General features: G+C 36.1%; 1 pseudogene; it reads right to left on the bottom strand.

Moving 5' to 3' along the window:
• Nucleotides 1-1,336: 1,336 nt before the first annotated feature.
• Nucleotides 1,337-2,271, bottom strand: LOC141417892 (olfactory receptor 8G50-like; annotated as a pseudogene).
• Between the last annotated feature and the right edge of the window lie 15,439 nt (nucleotides 2,272-17,710).

The following is a 17,710-nucleotide window of genomic DNA, read 5'->3' as shown; positions in this document are numbered from 1 at the left end:
CAAGGTGGGTTAGAGAAGCATAAGGAGCCCTTAGAGAGGGACAGGAAGAACATGGTGTTATTTAGATTTCCAGGCTTGTCTCCCTAATGCAACATTCCCAAAGTCTTTGAAGCTTCAAGAAATCTCAAAGAACACAACCATGACCTATCATCTAGAAGTAACCCTACAATTAAAAGGGAATATCTGGTCTCCAAAACTCTGAGAAGCTATTCTAGGGATAGATGGGAAAGTCACCTGGGTGCTCCTAACACCAGGAGGAGAAAGCATGAGAACTGAGTAACCTGTGGATGTCAGCCAGAGCTGTGACACACTGATGGTGATGGTTCTCTCCCAGGAGGACTAATGGAGGTTTTCTTGTTACCATTTTTTAAGTGCAGCAAACAGGTTCTTAGCTGGGCAAAGAAGAGGAAAGCAGATTTATTGGTTGGAAATGTCTTCCCTGACCCTCAGGAAATAATTTTTTTCCAGAACGGATAGTGAATTTTTGAGTAGAAGGCATACTTTTCACTTTTCAGAAAACATTTTTCCAATTTTAACTTTTCTATGTACAAAAGTAACCCAAATGAATGCAATAGTAAAAGAACACTACTTCTGCATCAGAGATTCTGTAATTTTTGTTGGAAAAAAATTATCTCTTTGGAGAGAGAAAAATAACTAGAAATTTGTTGACAAAATCGAGGTGTTGGCAAAGTTACCAAAGTAGAATATTGCACAAATATATATGTATAACATATGGAATCCTGTTTAAGATTGTCAGTCACTTCCAACATAGTATTTTCTTCTTGTAGGTAGGAACTATCTTAGCACTCATCAACTGTCCCCATATTCTGCTAATATATTTCCATACATGTGGAAAGACATAGTGATCATATTTATATATTTAAATTTTGCTAAAATTATTTATTTTAGAGACCACACTGTTACAAATGTTTGGCAAATCACTTAGATCAAAAGGTCAGGCACACAAAATACTGAGAATATCAAGAGATACTGATCAAATGTATTTATTCCCTATAATAAAATAAACAAGTTTTGCCTGAAAACATGTTCCATATACCTAAAGTATAATAATCCATAAGAAAGCTTTGAACAATTTTAAGAAATGTTTAGAGGCGATACAAGCTACTTTGAGTGGTGAAATCTGGAGCACTCCAGAGCAATGCTGTCCCCAACATGTCTAATTCCAGGAATCCATCCCTACCCTTGCAAGATTTATTTCATAAGTCAAGTATTCACAGTAATCTCATGATTTGGGAACACTAATTTGTGTCTGTGGACTGATTCTTTACCACATCTCCAGAAAATACAAGTTTTTGATAATATAAAATACTCCTTTTCATATAAAAAATCTTTTTTTCAGGAAGCTATTTAGGGCAGTTTTGACATCCTTATTCCTCAGGCTGTAGATCAGGGGGTTCAGCATGGGCACGACAATGGTGTAAAACACAGAGGACACTTTCCCTTGGTCCTTGGAGCTGACTGATGATGGATGCAGGTACCTGAATGCAAGAGATCCAAAGAAGACAGCAACTGCTGAGATGTGGGAGCTGCAGGTACTGAAGGCTTTGGACCTGCCCTCAGTCGAGCGAATGTGGAGGATGCTGACAATGATGAAGATGTAAGAGCCAAGGATGGTCAGGGTTGGTACAAAGATATTAAAAGCACTTAAACATAGAACTACTACCTCATTGATAAAAATATTAGAACAGGAGAGTTCTAATAGTGGAAAAAGATCACAGAAATACTGGTTTATGCTATCAATGTTACAAAAAAGCACTCTTAGCATGCAGACTGTGTGAGCTGTGGCACCAGTCAGGCCCATTACATATACCCTAATGACCATCCAGGGACAGACCTGATAGGACATGGTCACATTGTATAGCAAGGGGTTACAGATGGCAACATAGCGGTCGTAGGCCATTGCAGTCAACATGTGGCATTCTGATATAACAAAGACAAGGAAGAAGTAGAGTTGAGTCATGCATTCAGGGTAGGAGATGATGTTTTTCTTCTTCACAAAGCTAACCAGTATTTTTGGGGTAATTCCAGTGGAATGGCAGAGGTCAATGAAGGACAGATTGGTAAAGAAAAGTACATGGGGGTGTGCAGGTGGGAACTAAGCAGGATCAAGGTTATCATGCCCAGGTTCCCCACCACTGTTAGCGCATAGATTCCTAGGAAGAGAAGGAAGAGGGGCAGCTGGAGCTCTTCTTTATCTGTTAGCCCAGTAAGAATAAACTCAGTCACTATGGAATGATTTCCTTCTGCCATCTTCTTTGAGGAATTTTATGTAGGAAGAGAAAAAAAATATTGAAGTAGAAACTTATTGTCCCACAACACACGAAGTGTCACACAGAGTTATAATCTTTAAAGACACTACCTCTAGTTCTCTGACACCTCTTTATGTAGGCTTGCAGTCATAGACCCTGGAATTCCAATAAATACAGGACACGTGAATAAATACGAGATAGAACTATCCCTATTCGTATTCTATGCTATAACGGTAGTTATTAGTACCCAGTTCTTGATCATCAAAAAAAATTGACAACTTTGTTCAGTCTGCAAGAAGTTTTTTTGCTTTATTTGTATTCTTCCTAACTCTTTAACAGAGAAGTATTTCTATGTTAAAATAACAGCATCCACAAAACTACAACCAGTGCAACTTTTAACAGTGAAAGACTTAAAGACTTTCCCTATTTTGTTCATAGGTTAAACTATACACTTCCTGTATTTTATTCAACAGTATACTATAGATTCTACTTAGGGCAACCAGCCAAGAAAATTAAGTTGGAAATCAAGCAATAAAACTCTCTCTACTTGTATGTAATATAATCTCGTATGTAGAAAATTCTAAGAAATCTGTAACAAAGAACTGTTAGACCTAATTTAAAAATTCAGGAAGGTTGTAGAAACAAGATCAATAAGTAAACTCAACAATTAATTATAAAATCCATTTGCACCATCATAATAAAGTACTCAGGAAGAATTAAACAAAAATATAAGACAGCATTCTTAAAATTATAAAACAAGACTATAGTGAAATGACACTTCATATCCATCAGGAAGGTTGTAAGGAAAAAAGACAGATAGATGTGAAGGAATGGAACATTTATGCATTACTGATATGATTGTAAAATGATACAGACTGTTCAGAAAAATAGTTTGTTCATTTTCAAAATATACAACAAAAGTTCTCATATGATCCAGTGATTTCCATGCTTGGTGCATGCTTCCAAGAATTGAAAACATACATGAACACACAAACTTACACATGGCTATTTAAAGCAGTGCTGATTATAATAGCCAAAGAGTAGAAGACACCCAAATGTCCATCCTATTATAAGTGGACAAGTAAGGTGTAGTGTATCTAAAAATGGAGCATTATCATACAATAAACAGAAGTGAAGAACTGAGATATGATGCATCCCAAATGAACCTGAAAGATGCTAAGTGAAGGAAACCAACAATAAAAGTCTACACAGGAAGTGTCTAGAATAGGAGAATTCAGAAAGATAAAAAAACAAGTTAGTATCTTCCAGGCACTGTGGGAAGGATGTAACTGCTAATGAGAATGGGACTTTAGTTGGGATGGTGATGAAAATATTTTACAACTGAACTTGTTGGATAACTACAATGTCCTAAAATTCTGAATAATTAACTTAAAATGTAAATTTTATAATACATCATCTACATTACAATAAATGTGATATAAAATTAAAACCACAATACAATAATATTGATACCATGTTGATCAGGCAAAACATTCTATGCAACTTATTATTTTGTCATCCTTCTGGAAGGCTTTCCCATTTAGATAATGACAGATCTATATGTTTATGGCAAATATGCTTATTAGGATTTCTCAAACAATGTGGCATTTCACTTTCCCACAAACAAAAAAGTACTATATTTACTCAATGCTTTTGCTATTATAATTTTTGTTTCTCCCTATTACATAAGCTAGAAAAAATATAGGCCTTTCTAAATATTCACTGTTTAGGAGTTATTCACACAAAGAAAACACAATTTAAAACAAATCCTCTATGTCTTTTATCAGAAGAAAAATTAACATGCACAAAAAAGTAAACATAATTAAGGAGGACAAAAATCACAGAATAGCTGAAGAGACTGTCAGAAAATTTCCAGCAGACAGTGAGATACCTGAGCCCTTTTTTTCTTTCACTCTCTTTTGGCCATCTCCTATGGAGGACAACCATCCCCAATTTTGGGCAAATTCTTTACTTTCCTAAAAGAGCTTAAGAATGTCTAGAGGTTGATATAGTTAACTCAAGATCAAGCCAAATTGCTGATTTTGTAATGCAAGAACTGATAGCTTACTAGGTATACTTATAGAAGCCATTTTATGTTTTTAAAAATTCTCCTGATTTTACCTCTGTTAAAGAAACTGAGGTTCCACATTGCTATGGTTTGAATGTGTCTGCAATGTTCACGTGTTAGAAACTTAATTCATAATGCATCAGTGTTGAAAGGTGGGACCTTTATGGAGAGACTAAGTCATGAGGCAAATGGATTAATGTTGTCATTAGTGGGTTAGTTATCACAAGTTTAGGTTCCTAAAATAAGGATGAGTTCAGCCTCTTCTGCACTCTTTCAAGTATGTGTGATATTTTGTCCTTCACCCTTCCATCATAGCATGGCTCAGTAAGAAAGCCCTTACCAGGTGTTTCTCTGACTTTGGACATCCCAGCTTCTAGATCCTTAAATAAACTTCTTGTCTTTATAATATTACCTGGTCTGTGGAATTGTGCTACAGTAGTACAAAATGGACTACGATACATATCTTTCTATATTTCTGACTGTTGCAATTGTTTTTTCTGTTCATTACCTCTCAGAGGTTGCCCCAGTAAATAATAGGTACCATCACAGAAGCTCCATTGTTCCTGCCCAATCTTTGTAGCTTTAACTGCAGGTGTGGGACTCTGACTCATTATGTGTGTCCAGCCTCCCCTGAAGTATGACTCTGACACATGTTCTTAATTCTACTGCTTTCTGATCTGCTTTGCTATCACATCCTGTATGTTTGCATGCATTTGACCTTGGTGGAGAATTCCCATATTACCTGTCCTTCATTAGTTGCTTTTGTTTCCCTTTGCTGCATCTTAGACAGGAATGAATCATTAATGCCAAAATGGTTTAAGAGAGTAAGTTTTGTTTCTTGAAACAACAGTTTTATTGGAGAAGTATTGATATAGAATGAACTGCACATATTCAGTGTGTGAAATTTGATCAGTTTGGACATACCCAGACATTCATGAGACCACACCACAATCAAAGTAATAGATATGTCTAAATCTCCCTAGTTTCCTTGTGTCTTTTTGTTGTTCTTGTTTGTTTGCTTTTTTGGGTGTGTATGTATGGTCAATATACTTAATATGAGATCTACTTTCTTAAACTTAGGTGCACAATACCATATTGTTGACTATAGCCACTTTATTATATAGAACATCTTTACAATGTATTCATCTAATATATCTGTACTCATTGAACAACTACTCTGTTTCTTCTACCTTCTAGTCCTGATAATCATTACTATACTGTTACTGTATTGTATAACAATCATAGTATAAGTAAATAATAAACTTTACTGTTATTGATATTTTATAGAAGTAGGATCATGTGGTATCTGTCCTTTGTCACTTGCTTATTTCACGTAGCATAGTGTCCTCCAGATTAACCCATGTTATTTCAAATGGCAACATTCCTTTGGAGAAGAAAGTAATTGTGTTCTTTCAAAAGTAGTGATGACTCAGAACCCTCATTAGATTGCTAAAATATACCCAGACTCTTTGTTTCATTTGATCTTTACTAGATCAATAGAGTAAATGAATGGGGCAGTCCTCAGTTATATTGATAACGTCTTAGCTAAACCTCTTGTATCATATTATGCACATGACATACCTATGTAATGTATCTGAAAACAGAGAACAATGTGTCTTTGTTATGTGAACATGGCGAATTCCTAAAGACAAGTTACAAAATGAGAAATCTAGACTTATTCCATAGGACTTTACATTTTACCTTGTGTTGAAAAAAAGCATTCTATCAATAACTGAAAAATATTGTTAATGTATAGAAAATAATGAATACTTGTGTGATGATAGTGACTCAAGAATATTTTTGTGCTGTGAATGTGGACTGATTATAAAATAAACTTCCTGTGTGTGTCCAGGATAGAAATAAATGATATAGAATCTTTGCTTTTCAGATTGCTACAACCTAGCAGAGGCAAGAAAGGCAGACTAGACAATGGTATACACATCATGATTGGGTGGGTCCTACAGGACACAGTTTTATCCTACTAATGAGTTCCATAAAGGCTTTTAAAGAGAATGCAGAGTCTGGATGAATGAGAGAAATAAGCAAAGTCTGCCTGCACACTATTCAAACTTTAAGAATCAGTGACATAACATTTTTCCATGTTCAAAATGTGAATGCAAAAAGAAACATCAAAACAGACCAGTAATTTCAAAGGACTCATTATAAGAGTATCTAAAATGAAGGAAGTGATAAGCATACAAGATAAATTGTATGGGTGAATTATGCTTAATTTGGGGGCTACGTTTTATGATGGTGGGTTATAAATTGTAATTATTCAAGAAAATTGAAGATTTATGTAAAAGTAATTTACACCTAGTATCTACATGACTAGTGTAACCAATCAAGATTAGACTTGCTTTCTATTATCTCAAAGGGCAGAAGTACAACTAATGAAATATGTGTTGCCTGAACTTCAAAATTCCTCTATTTTGAAACATGCCTGGAAAAAATAGATGTTGAAAGAATGCAAAGATAATTTTCTGTTTTCTGATGTGTAACAGCAAACTATAAATAATCACTTCCGAGTAACTTTAGGAAATTTCTATTATGTGTGGTGATTAGAAGTCATGAAGGTCCTCCAGCATTCTGAGGTTGAAAGGTTCTAGGACAAATAGAGTTCAGCTACTCACATTTCTTTACCTGGAAGCTTCAGTCCTGGTTATATGTGAGCTACAGACCAACTGCCCCCTGAGTGAAACAACTGTTGATGTTGATGGCAACAGTTCAAATAAGAACTCCTGAGCTCTTTCACCTAGGAGATCAGAATTCAGGTCTCAAGTTCTGAGAAGGTCACATACACATTATCTAACAAATGCTACAATTGTCCTCATAGCTTCCCAAGGCACATACCAAAATGACGTTATGCTTATGTCAGGTTTTGATACATGAGTGGCATTACAAAAATATATAGAAGGAAGTTCCCTAAAAATTTCATTTCACCAAGGGTTAACTGTTGGGGTGTGAGAGCAAATAAGTTTTATTTTTACCCTTTTTCTGACACTCTCATTAGCTCCCTTGTGTATAATATTCTCTTGTTTTGGAAGAGTAGTAATCATTAGGCTTAAGGATAGAAATTAAAACCTACCAGATAAGGCCCTAGGAGGTCTTTATGACAATAATTTCCCATCTGAAAATAATCTTTGAAACATTTGAAGCCATGATTTCAATTCTATTCTGTTTACTTTAGTCTTGAAAAATAGCCAATTATTTGTAATTATTGCACAAAATTATTTCTTATGTATCTTTATTATTTTCTTTTTATTTTTGAATTATCATACATTAAAATTATGAGGGCATTTCTTTGTTAGAATTCTATGCATTGAACAAGTTCACCCCTCCATTATATTTCCTTTCCTCCTCTCCCTCTTTTTCAACAGAGTTTGGTGGGTTTAATTATTCTGTCTTTCTATGCATATGTATACCATCTTTATTATTTTCAACACACTTTATATTACAACCTCAGAGAAGGGGTTATGAATGAAAATCCTGACCTAATTAACTTTGAAAATAGAAGAGATTTCAGGATTTTTGATCAAAAGAACTGTGTGATCATTGTACTGTAGTTGATAAAGTTGATAGAGTTGTTTCCCATAAAGTTACAGGCTAAAAATTCTGAATCAACTGCAATCATATACTAGGAATTAACAAATAAATAAATGAGCAATAGATAATGACAATCATGTTTTCTGAAATGGAAGATTACATATAAGAAATGGAAGATTCCATTATGAATCATATGGTACTGAATGAGAGTAGGAGACATTAATATGAACCAATTTGCACTTATTTTATTTCACACTTATATAAATGCACAATACAAGTAACAAGAGCTGCTTGTAGAAATAGCTAATATTAAGTTTGGACAAGGAAGCTACAAGATATGTGTATCATATTTTAGTGCCAGAAAAGAAGGAAATCTTACAACAAAATGGTGGGAGAATTTCAAAGGGGTCCAAGTATCAAATAAAAGGACTTTCAATATCAAATTTGTTCCAACAAACTGAGTAAAAAGATAAATACACTAGTATGAAAATTTAACTCAAAATACAAAATGAATATATTGCCACTCATTTCAATAAGTGATAAACAAAGGAGAGGTAGCAGACAAATATACAACACAAAATAATTCCAAATTTACTTAGTTACTCCCTCAAATAAGTGGACTACAATCACCCACCCCTGAAGTGTGGGTTGCAGATAATGACCTGTGACACAATGTGACGTGAACTGTACCTTACTTCTCTGGTCTCCTTTCAAACAACATAACCTCAACCTAATCATGATTAAATAGACCAGCCAGATCTAGCTATAAACTATTAAGCACTATATGTTGTAAAACAGTAAGCACTATCCTCAAATTTATTACAGCACACACGGGAAAAACTGAGACATTGTGACAGTCTAGAGGAGCCTAAGATGCTGAGAACCATCTGCAATCCTATATGGAATTCTCAAGGAAAAAAATGACAACTAAGAAAATCTAAATAAGGTATGAGCTTAGGAGTAATAATGTGCCACTATTGGCTCTTTACTTGCGACAAGTGTATCATTGTAATGTTGCCAAGAGGGAAAACAGGCTGCCAGTTTTTTTTTTTTTATGGGAAACTTCTGTAATAATCTTGCAAAAAATTTATAACCATTAAAAACTATTCTTAAATTAAAAATGAATATCAAAAAGTCCTGCCTGCTTTCTCAAAAAAAGAAAAAAAATTCCTTAAAAATTTTCATGCAATTTCCTTGCCCTTTACATCTCTATCTATCATCTATCTATCTACCTACCTATAATCTACTCTTTTTATATGTCGGAATCTAGTTTATTTTCTAATATGAACTACTATGGCAGGTCTTCCATCTTTTGATTTCAAGTTTTTGCCTCTGAACAGTGTGTGAAAGTCAGACTACTTCCTCAAGAATTACAGGAAGATAGTCTCAGTTCAAGGGTTGAGGCTGGGATCAGTTCCCTGTTCCCAGAATGACTGTGAGACTCTTTATGCAGACATTACTTTATTAGAATCAGCTTGTAATTACAATGCAAGATATTCACTTCCAATACATGTAAAAAGTACAAATGATTATATTTCATGAAATACAAATGAAAATAATTACTAGCTCTGTTGTAGGAGTCAGGTTCTTTCAGACTATTTCATTTGTTGAAATACCCATGGCAGACTGAGTATGGGAAATCCTTAAGTAATTCTTTCACTTTATACTCCTCTACCCACAAATCATATTATCATAATCATTAACACTCAGTAAAATAATTGGTATTAAACAATTAAAATGAGAGATTTGTGTTGAAGGAAGTTGTAAGACATACTTCATGACATCATAGAGACCAGGTAGAAGACTGCAATAAAACAGTTCAGAAAAGGAGAAACAATGCAAAGCATTGCGCAAATGAGTCAGAATTCAAGTGGCTGTCCATACGGCATTCACTGTGTGCTTTAGAATCAGGGAAGGCTGTATGGATGAGGTTAACATCAACTAACAATAGAAATAGTACTTGCAGATGAGTGGAGTGAGATGTTTATAAATAGGACATGGAATGAGCAGTGTGTATTGGGATAGTGGACTTGTTTTAAAAAGAATGAAGCATTTTCCCCAGGAGATGAAGTTATTAGGTAGGGCTTTGAGTTGGATGAAATGATATTATTCTTTGAAAGCCATGTGGAGTTGTTTAGACATAAGGTTTATTAACTCATTCTGTTTTTTCAGCTTTATTGAGGTGTAACTGGTAAACAAAACTGTAAATAGTTTACGTATACAATTTGATAAATTTAGACCTGCGCATACAGGTTGATTTCACCACTCTCTACGTGTAAGCATATCCATCACCTCCAGATGGTTCACTTTGGTTCTTCTGTTTTATTTTTTATTTTTTTTTATGTGTGTGTGTTATTAGAACACTTAACCTTAGAGTACTCTCTTAAGTTTGCAAGTGCACCACACTATATTCTTCACTTTAGGAATCATTAAAGTATTTGTTATTTTGCCACTGAATTATTTCATTGAGCATAATGTCTTCTAAGTCCATCTCATTAAAAATGGTAGGATTTTTCAATTTCCCAAACTGAACAAAATTCCATCACTCACACACACACACCTACACACACACATTCAGTTTCTTTATTCACTTCTCTGATGCTGGTTACTTCCATTTTTTCCCATTGAGAATAATACCGAATAATACCGAATGAACATATGAGTGCAGTTATTTCTTTGAGAAATAACTTCAATTTTCAATTGAAATTGAATTCAATTTCTTGAATATATAATCATGAGTATCTTTCCTAAATCATATAGTTATTTAGTAAGTATATAGTAAGTCCTTATGAAATACCAAACAACAAGCTAGGTATTGTTTGTGAGTTCTTCATTAAGGAGAAATAACTCTTGAGTCTTTATTAGTCATAGACCCTATAGACTTTAATTTTCTCAGGGAATATTTTCAAATTAGGAAAGCAGTATTTACAGTGAGTGTGAATTATTCTCATTGTCTATCATTATATATCAATTAATTCCATTCTGTTTTTGAAAGCAAAAGACACATCTGTTTGTGTAAGTGCATTCATTGATGTCCATGCAATGACAAAACAACTAACAAAACATTTCTCAGAATCAATCCCTCATTAAGCCACAACCAACTGCCACCTTGGGTTTTTTGGCTGTCCTTCTATTAAAGCCTGTGCACATGTATGGGCTGTTCAGGTACTTATTTCTTCCCACTTAATATGTATTTTCATATATTATCTAATTTTGAGGAGTCATTATGAAGATATGGTATGAATTGTTCATCTTGTTTCACAGATGAGAAATATAAAACTGATTGTATGTTAGGAATTTTTTTTTCTACAATGTACTTTGAGTGAGAATCTGTGGAAGGCTGCATTTTTAATTAACAAGTTAAATTTGAATTCAATAGCTATAAGTCATCCTTACTTCTTATCTCCCATTGGGTGGTTTTTGTTAATTTGTGACTTTCAAAAAATTGTTCTTTCCTCATATATGTTATCACAAATTTAGGCCTGCTTTCTGAGGATGATAGTCTAATGCCAGATGTGCTCTGGAAACATTTGCCATATTATTTGGAAGTGTCCTGTGCTGGACCGATTTGTTCAGTGTGGGAACCTAGGCAAGTGACCTCATGGTTCAGTTATCAGAACTTTGATACAGTTCTTTGGATTGGATCTATGCTTGCACAGAATGGAGACAAGCCCAGAGGTTCATATAAAACTTTATGAGATTGCTTCTTTTCAAAATGCGCATACTCTCAGAGAACTACATTTGTATTTATCATTTGTAACCAGAATAAAGTTAGAAAATAGTAGAAAAAAAGGAAGAGAAGGAAAGGGAGTAATGAAAAAAGGAAGGAAAGAAGAAAGAAACCAAACAAAGAGAAACATTCTATATAGATTCTAAAAAATGTTGAATACATGAAAACAGAAGAAAGGTAGTTATCATGCATTGAGAAATGGGGAAAGGAAGATCAAAGGGTACAAAATTGCAATTACACAAGATGAATACATCTTCCCCAAATTTACTGTACAGCACAGGACTACACTTAATACACAAGTAGTTTTCCAAAAGAAAGAGTTCAGGTCTTTTTATCGTACAGACAAAGGAAAGTAATTGCAAAGAGATTGATAAGTTAATTTGCTGACTGTAATAATCATCTCATCATTTGTATCACAAAATCATGGTTGAGATGGGGCCTTTGGAAATTTTTGCCTGGGCTGGCCTCAACCAAAATCCTTCCCACTTCTGCCTCTGAAGTAGCTAGGATTACAGGCTTCAGCCACCATGCCTGGTAAAACTAAAATTTTAAACAAATATAATTGATATATTAAGAGTGGAAATAAAGTGAAATCACCTAAAATGCTTTAAAGCAGAGAAGGGAAAAGTGAAATGGAAAAAAGCCAAATAAAGAAATGCAATAAACATAAAGTAGTGAGCATAGTATTAATATAATTATATAAATAACTAACATGAATGTTATAAATAAATGATCTAAAAGACAGAGCTTGTTATAGTGCATAAAAAAGATACAGTAAATGTGTACCAGAAACCTTCTTTAAAGACTTAACATAATAAAAATATATTATGCTAACACTAATTACAGAAATCTGGAGGAGCAATGTTAATTTCAGACAAAGCCAACTCCTAAACAAAGAAAACCCTAAGATATAGAGATGAGCATTATCTACTAAGAGGAAGACACATAATCCTAAATGAGCATGTATCTAACAAAGGAAGAGAATACATGGAGTTAGTTAATTACATGGGGATTTTCTTCTGGCCAGTGAGATTCTTAGAAAGCAGATGGACTATTCTGAAGAAGTAGTGGCTGAGTTGGAAGAGGAGCATCAGATGCTAAGCAACTCTTAGTGAGACTGTGTTGGAGTGGGGCAAGATAGGAGTAGAGTGCATGAAGTCTGTATAGATCTGTGCTCCCATGTTGGAGCCTCTGGATTCAATTTGAGTGGGAGAATCATGAGACAATGATAACTGTCATACTTTAAAGCAGCAAGGAATAAATTGCAGGGTGAAGGAAACTGAGATATAAGAATAGCTTCCCTCTGGGTATCCTGCCTGGCCTGTTATCAGTTCTTGAAAGCACAGACAGTTCTTTACATTTTCCTGAAACAAAAGGCACCAACCTTGAAAAGGGCTTAACAAATGTTGAAATCATGAACCCAAACTGCTACATTATTGTAAGACATTTCATCATATAGATATCACAAGGAAGAAGTAAAACTTAAAAACTGTAGTTGGTTCCTCATTTTAAAGGAGAAGACAAGTGATAAATTGGTCTTCCTTCCTTCCTTCCTTCCTTCCTTCCTTCCTTCCTTCCTTCCTTCCTTCCTTCCTTCCTTCTTTCTTTCCTTCCTTTCCTCCTCCCTCCCTCCTGTTTTTCTTTTTCTTTCTTCCTTCCTTCTTTTCCTCCTTCACCTTCTCTTCTACCTTTCTTTCTTCTTTTTCTTTTCTCTCTCTTTCTCTCTCTCTCCTCTCTCTCTGTCTCATTCTCTCTCTCTCTCTCTCTCTCTCTCTCTCTCTCTCTCTCTCTCTCTCTCTCTCTCTCCTTTTTCTTTCATCCTGTACTAAGTCCCCATGAGCTACCCTAGTCTGGAAGCTGAAAGGTGATAAAAAGGGAGATGAAGAATAAATGCAGTTGTAAATTATCTGCCTAATAAATGTAAATTACAATTTTCATGTGCAGATGGTAAGTCTTTAGTTTCATGGTCTTTATGAAGCTGTCTCTTCTGAAAGTACATAGGTAGGTGTTATTGAAATGGATGATAGAGTCAGAACTCTTCCCAATGGGATAGAAATTATGTATTGTTAGAGCACTGTTAAAGTATTGTGAAAGCTCTTGTTGTAAGTGTCCTTTCTGAGCTTGTTACTTTAACTGAGCTGAAATACTGGGGGCTTGGGAGTCTTAACTCCCTAAGTGACAACTGCTAAACCCTTTTCCAGGGCCCAGTTGCCTTGAGCAAAGAGTGCCAAGCAGGAAGCCAGGCTGCCCTCATGCAACACCCAAAACATGACCCTAATTCCAGAAGGTACTGCCCCATCAAGTAGCTTGTACCAGAATTCAGTCCAACAGAACACCTGTGATTGGTGCAAGCACAATCCTTCATTTGCATAACACACTGATCATGTTTGGTACAAACATAAGGGGACTTCTGTGATTGATGCAGATACCCTTCCCCTTTTGGCTATATACTCAGGCTGCTCAATTCATTTTGTGAACAGCTGGGAGTCATCTTCCTAATAAACACTTTCAAGTGATCTTGCCCACCTTTGCTGAGGAAATAATAATACAAAGAAAAAGAATAGAAGCAGCAATGGCACGGTGGAAGTGACTTTGATACCAGGACAGTAGTAAGGCCAGAAAACTTAGTGGTCCTTGTAAAACTGACCACAGCAGTGGGGGCAGGCAGTAGCTGGTAGCAGAGAATATATGTGGGCAAGGGGGGAAGTAAATCTGATGGCAGTTGGTCAGGATAAGCTGGTGGAGAGATACCACCTACTGCAGGAGCTGTAACAGTTAGGGCCCCAAGACCTGTGCCATCAACCCCCTAGCTGTCTGAGTCATTGGGCCTGAACCCTTAGCTCTGAACCCTGTGCTGCACCTTAGCTATAAGGGGCCTTGGGTATAAACCCTGAAGCCCAAACTCTTTAATACCACCCTAGCTATGAAGGACCTAGGTCTCAGTCCAGCTGCCCACTCTCATTCCATACACTGCCTGGAAATACCCACAAGGGCCTGGAATAACTAGAGGGGCTTCTCCTTGCCTATCCACAATTTCTATCTAGGAAAAGCAAAAGGAACCCAGCCAGCTAGTTTGTAACAGTATCTAGATGGCAGATTTGAATACAAGCTAACTTTGTGAAAATACTGAGCAGTTACTTCTATAGTATAATGTGTATGCAAGTTACCTGGGAACTTTTAAAAATACTGAATCCAATATACTAGTTCTTGTTATTGCCCCAAACTCAGCATTTCCAATGGGCATAAAGGTGATGTTATGACTTTATACCACAGGTCATTCTCAGCCATGGACAAACCGAGAAGAAACTTTTAGGAATTAGACTCTGATGCAGTCAGTTTGCAAAACAGCTTTAAGAAACTCAGGACTACACTATCCACTGACTTAGAGAATGATACTGAGTTCCTGCTTAGATTTTTTGAGTATTTAAGCTGATAGTAATAAATTCCTAGTTAAATGCCTCCGTTTTAAAAATGGTGACATTAAGATCCTAAGGGTTTAAATCATTTTCCATCATCATTTAACTACTTAAGTGCATTTTTAGGATTCTTACAGTAGTTTTCTGACCAGTGCCTATTGCTTGCTTTATATAAGAGTAAGTCAGCCTGAACCCAAAGATATGGGGCCAGGACACAGAGTCAATGTGTGCACATCAGGAAAATTGGGACAGAAAACAAAGGATAATAAAACCAATGCAGGTTCAATGAAGCATCCAGTGAAAGACCAGATACATCAAAATAAGTACTGAAATAGTCATTTTAATATTGATACAACATTGTGTTTAGGGAATAATACATCACTTAGGGTCATTTACAATAAAATAAGGTGTGTTATTGATATGAGAAGCAAACATGGGGAAATCATTCTTCCACATGCAGTGACCAATACAAATTCAGGATCCAGGAAAGCTGTCATTAATCCTACTTTTTCTTTTATTATACTAGATCACACCATGATTTAAGAGTCCTATTGGTTCCAGCTAAGTGTAAGAATTTTATAATAGCCCTCTTACAAGGTGTTTAGTGATTAAGGAGAGACAGCTGTCTTCAAGAAGTACAACTTAAACCAAGTTGCTTTGGCAGTGGAAAGAAATGCATGTAGTTGAGGTTGACAAATTCCAATCAGAATTAATCAGAAAAGGTCTCAACATGCCAGCAATCAGAGTGGGTGTCTTGAGCCTCTCTCCTTGTGACTTGAGGGTTCATTCATCCTGATATTGTTTTTTGACTTTACTCAGTTTACTCCTTCACCTACAAATGGAAGACTTAAAAGCTTACTAATAGGATCTTGATAAGCATATAAAATCATAATGTGCAGATAATACAGATTATTCTCTAACTCAGGCATTCTGTAGCATCAAATCTGCCATGCTTTATTGGGAATATATGGGACCAGTTTTCTTGTCATCATTAGAAAAAATTGGAGGAACATTGCTGCATAGAAAAGCTTTGAACCCTTCCAACAAAGGGGACAAGTTTTGAGATTACCATCATTTGTAGAAGTTATGCATTGGAATGTTGATCACTTTGAAAGGGACCTGGAACAAAGAGGCAAGGTACTGCTGGAGTCTGTTACTTTTATGGCAAGAAACACACCTGACAGGTAAAAAAAAATTACAGCAGAAGAGAAGGTGAAGGACAGGGCAATAGTCAAAAACAGGCTCTTCTTCTAGATGGTCTCCTCAGAAGAAAGATGGCAAGATCCACTGATGACTTCAGCAAGGTACTATCAGGTGTGTGGTGGCACCTATGAGGAGGAGAGAAAAACCTGGAAGTGAGGAGGGGAGGGGGGAAGAGAGTGGGGGAGGGGAGAGGGGGGAAATGACCCAAACAATGTACGCACATGTGAATAAATGAATAAAAATAAACAAACAAATAAATAAATAAATAAATAAATTTTTTTTTTAAAAAAAAGAAAAAAGAATCATGGTTGAGAGACAGCATGTGTGAGAGAGGCTTTTCTGTCAGTGTCCCATTTGCCCTACCTAATCATCTTTCCTGAACTCCACTTTATTTTTCCTTTCTCTATTTTCTCTTCTTTCCCTGATTCTCCATTAATCTTCTCTGCCCCCAGAAACACTGAGCAGCACTGAGATAATAAACACCCAAGGAGTAAGAGCTCTAAGTTCCTGTCCTACTCGTAATCTGCTAAGTACTGACAGACAGAGAAAAACAAGCGCTACTTTGTGCCTGAAAATCTTACTCCCCATCCATGTCCCTTTTCTCTTTACTCACGTCCCCCTACCTCCCCTCACACCCCCCAGTCACACTTTTCACTCCCATTCTGGCAAGGAAAAGATTAGATGGTATACTAGAAAATGTCTGAACCAGAAAAGAGTATGGAGTGACTATGAGGAAACTCTCCTGCTCTTTCTCTGCCAGGCCTGGGTCACAGCACCTGAGAGACAGCTGGTTCCTAAGAGGGAAGGAAAGGGTTGTGGAATTACACTCTTACCTTCATGGTCATGAAGCCAGGACACAGCCTTGCTTTCCAGAAGCTCCACTCACACTTCAACTCCTAAGCATTGGCACACAGCCAGAGCACAGCCAGGACTGTGGCCCAGCCTGAAGAATCCACACACTGTGTAACAGACAGACTTCCCTGACACCCAGGATGGGGCAAGAAGCTCTCAAGAGCACACAAAGAGCTTCACTGCCTCCTCCTTTGCCATCCTCCAAACTACAAGAAGCTGGCATCTCCTGGTCTCTCTATCTCCATGTACTATCTGCAATGCATAATGCCAGGTCCTGAACCTCAGAGCGACAATTCATTGAGTGTTAGTGTAAAATGATCTTAAGTTTTAAAACCAGAGTAACTACCAGCTCAAAACTGAAAACCTCTAACACCCACAGACAAAGATTACCCAGCTGTGGTTAAAAAAAAAAGAATACATTTGCATAGAGTTTTTTATATTTTATAAATTATTTTCAATTTTTTATTTACTTTAAACCCCAACCCTCAAACTCTTGGGATGAGTTAATACTGATCACCACAGTTTTTTAGAGACAGAAGTGTTTCATACAGAAATTAAATGAATTGCCCAAAGGTAGCCTTCTAGCAAATTACTGAGGTGGGAGAAAAGCCACATATTCTAACTGTAG

Source organism: Castor canadensis, chromosome 2, assembly GCF_047511655.1.
Source record: "Castor canadensis chromosome 2, mCasCan1.hap1v2, whole genome shotgun sequence".
NCBI lineage: Eukaryota > Metazoa > Chordata > Mammalia > Rodentia > Castoridae > Castor > Castor canadensis.
This window is presented reverse-complemented; position numbering and strand designations above follow the sequence as displayed.